The sequence below is a fragment of the Syzygium oleosum genome, unplaced genomic scaffold, assembly GCF_021117445.2.
Source record: "Syzygium oleosum isolate NSW1041296 unplaced genomic scaffold, Sole_v2.1 Sole_v2.03, whole genome shotgun sequence".
Lineage (NCBI taxonomy): Eukaryota > Viridiplantae > Streptophyta > Magnoliopsida > Myrtales > Myrtaceae > Syzygium > Syzygium oleosum.
Window position 1 is genome coordinate 10,366,586 of NW_026607487.1, and position 4,876 is coordinate 10,371,461.

Below are 4,876 nucleotides of genomic sequence, written 5' to 3' on the forward strand. Positions count from 1 at the left end.
GCCTACGTTACGTCCCTTGCAAAGTCTCTTCTGATTAGGGCACTTGAATTAACGTAGAATTTCAGATGTTTATAAGCTTAGCCCGAAGAAGTGCGAGCAAGTCTATTTCTATCTCATTTTGTAGGGTTCTTGACTTGTAAACCCGGAGATGATTGTGGAGTATTTTCTTTCAATACCCTCGACTCAAAGAGTCCCCTTTGTTAAGCCATTGACCAAACCGACACTACGGTCCTGATAAAGACCTCTTAGATTGGTAAGGTCGTACCGCTTGCGAGAATACTCGGATCCTTGTCGACATGATGATGGTGAGACGGAGTGATTCTCATAAAATAGCCCTTCTGAATGAGAGTGAGTGAAAGCCCTTTTAACTGAAAGTCTCTCATTTAGCATTCTTAAGAAATCCACGTTATAAGTGAAAATTGTCTTAATGATAATTCTCCATAGTGGAAATTTGGTTATGCAAATATGGTAAAACCATCATGCATAAACCTCAATTGAATTAATGAATTTTGAAATGTGTGTTCTAGAGTAGCTGTGATTGCTAATCTCTTTTATGAATGCATATGTGTTTTTGCTCTAGTCATGTCCGACAGGTAATGTTTCCTCGAAGACTGAAGAGTTCCTGACGCTTGAGTTGCTATCTGAAGCTTCGAATTTGTTTAAATATTTTTCAACATTCAAATATCTGATTGAAGTTTCAGGTATCATTTTCGAAAATCCGAAGGGAATTTTCGATTCTATTAATCATATCTGATTGCAGTTTCAGATATCTTTTCGAAGATCCGAAGGGAATCATCGAACCCATTCAAATACCTGATTGAAGTTTCAGGTATTATTTCCGAAAATCCAAAGGGAGTTTTCGATCCTATTAATCATATCTGATTGCAGTTTCAGATATCTTCTCGAAGATCCTAAGGGAATCATCGAGCCCTTTCAAGTATCTGATTGAAGTTTCAGATATCATTTCCGAAAATCCGAAGGGAGTTTTCGATCCTATTAATCATATCTGATTGCAGTTTCAGATATCTTCTCGAAGATCCAAAGGGAATCATCGAGCGCATTCAAGTATCTGATTGAAGTTTCAGGAATTTTTCTTGAAAGGCCGAAGGGAATTATTCAATACCTTTCATTGAAAATCCAAAGGGAATTTTCGAGCCCATCTGATCTCAAGCTCTTCTCTGAAAATCCGAAGGGGATTTTCGAGCTTTCAAATACTATTGGGAATTCCAGATACTTGGCGGGTTTCGAAAGCTGATCCATACCCCAATTTTGCTTTTCCAAATCTTCAGGTAAGTAAATGCAGGTATGTTTTCTATTTTTGCATTTGCATTTTCATATCATATTAGAAAATGGGTGTGGGCTCATTGAGATCCCATTTACTCGACAAAAAGATTAATTTTTCTCATTGCATTTGCATAGTCAAATTTCAGGTATCATTTTATCTTTGAATGAAACCTCTTCGAGCTCCCCTTCAAAGAGGGGCAGCTGTTGACACCTAAATTTTGACAATCAAGTCAGTCGTTCGTTGCATAAAAATTAGGGATCGATCCCAGTCCCTAGACAAAAAATTAGCATATAGATTAGAAGCATTTGAATTTGTATTTAGGCTCACATAGTTGCATTTGCATTGACTGGCGGCGGATGGACTCAAGTGCAGAGGTTGTGAACTCAATGGAAATTGGACTAAACTCGCGTGGATTAAAGATTTTGGCCTAGCCCATTTATTTTTGCGCGAGGGGTCCTACACTTAGAAAGAATTTTCGTAAGTTCACGATCTAGGGACATGCGATCAAGAGCAACATATAAATCGTGCAAAAGGTTATATTCTTGATTGTGTGTATATTATATGTTTGCCATATATTTGGTGCATAATTCTTGATCAAGAATCGATAAAAAAGAGAGAGATTCTTTTCCGAGTCTTGAAGGGCGTAATCTTGTCGGTTTAGGCATGGAATATTGGCTGAAATACGGACAATATTCTGATTTGGGGAGTGAAGAAGACAAAACAAATATAAAAGAAGATGTGTGCGAGAGGGGAGATGAGGAAAGAAATTGCAAAGCTAGATTGTGCAATATGTGGTTGAAAAGAGAAAATATTGTATATTTTCTTTCCTTGGTGGGCTCCATTTCTTGGCATATAAATAAGATGATAGTGCAATGCGTGAAGAGGGGGCTTTTCTTTTGGATCGGATCAGACACAAGAAACACAGAGAGAAAACACGAGAGCGAGAGAGAGGAACGGGGGGAGAGAGAGGATCACGGGTGGACTTGTCCTGCCGCCGCATCCGTGTGGCCTCACTGCCGGGCCTCCATCAACGTCGCGCACGCTCACGGCCGGACCCGTGGCCGTGAGTCACTGCGCCCGAAGTCGACACTGCCGTGCCCGTGTCGCCCATTCCAACGCCGGGCTGGTGCCGCTTCTCCACGACACGCGCGGACTCCGCCGCGCTGTTCCGTGACGTTGCCGTCCCACTGCCGATTGCCGAGCCGCCGCCGTTTTGCTTCTCTCACGGCCGGACACGTGGCCGTGAGTCGTGACCCTCCTCGCTCCGATCTCTACCGAATCCGCACCTCGCCGCTCGTGCCCCGTTCAAGCCTCGCACCGGTGAGAAGTCCTTACACAACGACGCCGAACCGCCTCTCGACGACGAAGCCATCGAGCGCCGCTTACTGCTCCAAGTTCAACACTCACGACGTCACCGTTCTCCTTCTCTTGCCAATGCGAGACCACAAGCATCCAAGCAATTGGTCCGACGTCCCCTGCATGACTAGATCGGCTTTTGTTTGATACACACTGAAGCATTGAAGACAGTCAAGTGGAAAGCTTAATTGTGTGGGCTTAAATAGTCAAAGTTTGATAATCAGAAGAAGACCATTACAAGACCAGCCAGATTCGGTCAAAAGCTGAAGGACGACGATGCATTTGCTGCTCCCGAGTTGACCGAGAGCCCACTGTCGAGTCACGCCCCTGCTGTTGCGTCACTCTCGCGGCCGACTCCGCGGTCGCGAGCCAGTCCATTGTCGCCGCATCCGCCGTCGATCGCTCGTCGCCCGTCATCGGTTATCCGTTGCCGGTCCACTCGCCGCGATCCCGATCCGCCACGAGTTCAAATTTGGAATTATCCGCCAATTAGGTAAGATTATCCGAATATTTATTTAATTTCCTAGTTTTCGGGTATTCGAATATTTCGTGAATATTTTGATGGATAGCTATATATCTTAGGATAATATTTGCGATATCCGCAATATTCGAAAACACCTAAAAATTAAGAATCATTCCTAATTTGGCAACGTATCTGGACGACTATCCGACCTTATCCCTAAGGTACGATACGCGGCGATACGGAAAATCGTTATCTTGTCCATAATCACTTGGATACGATAATATATTTAATTTGCTTTCCAAATTTAAACAATCAACTTTCTGTCGATATCTATAACCCTATAGATATGACCGTTAGTTTGATTTCTTTGCCTTATCTGAATTTGAAGAATCTTGCGGATTGGGTGGATTGTTTGAATGTGATTGGTATCTTTGTTTGATTGTTTTTCTTTTAAATAAAGAAAACCAAAAAATTTGTTAGTTAGATTTAAATTAGAAATTTTGCATGCTTAGGGAATCTTAAATATATCCAAAAGAATAAGATAATTATTTGATTTAAATTGGGATTTAGGGTGGCATATTTCCTAGTTTAAATTAGAAATTATTTTAATCTTAGTGGATTATTTAGGATATTTAATAATTTCGAATTTTAATAAAAATCCCCAAAAAAAAAAAGAATCACTTTAGGATAGATCAAATCATTTTCTCTAGGATAGATTGCATGTTAATTTGAGTAATTTTTAATTCCAAATTTCATTTGAAAATACCAAAAATAAATCATTTGTCCGTCATTAGAATTAGGTCACGTCGTCGCATGACATATAGTTTGCATGTTAGGCTGCATTAATCGCATGTTAATTTTTGCACGTCATTACATATAGGTTAGTTTTCAATTAAATAAGTGAAAATCCTAAAAAATATTGAGTGAACTGCTTGTTAATTAGAAATCATATTAGAATTGTTGATGTGATTTTCTAGCTAACAATGCAGATGCTTACGTTGCTTCGAGGTAAGTAATTCTCCCAATCTTGCAATTTATTTAATGTTTTGATTATTGGGTGTTACTTTGGTGGTTTGCGCACCCGCATGATCACCTCACATGCTAGTGACTAAGTTAAAATGGATCCGGACTGCCTGCACAAATGTTTTTGAAAAGAAAAGGTACCGAAAGGGCGTTAGACTAGATCTAGCGTAATCAAGTCCCCGAGCTTAGAATCTCTGGTTCGTAGGAATAAAACATATCTCCCTCTGTTTTATTTAGGTTTCTAATCGACCTACCACAAATAGATTAGTGGCGACTCCAAGCATGAAAACTTTCGCATGTTAAAAACTTAAACCCTAAGTTGCGAATTGGTAGGGCTTGGGAGGGCCCGAGTTAGGCTTAGTCTTAACAATCCATTAGCCTGAGAGAAATTTTAGGTCGCGACAGCATTTTTTCAGAACTGCCACACAAAATGTCGTAAATCAACCAAATAACCCACGTACATAATAAAGGAGCACTCTTGCTCTTGGTGGAGAACCTTTTGACGGATTTGCTCTATTATTACTCATATTCCTAAGAGAGTGATCGGGACTAAGCCACGCGGCGATTCTCGCGAAAAAGAATGGACTATTTTATTTGCTCTTTTGGGTAGGTCTTTTGTACTCCAATCCGTATAGGGGGAACTGATAATCCCTATCCGAAATGAAGTGCTAAGGAAAGACATATCTAGAAAGTGTTGCATGAGCGAATGGAAGTGCAGTTGTGACACAAAATCTCGAAAGTGCGACGAT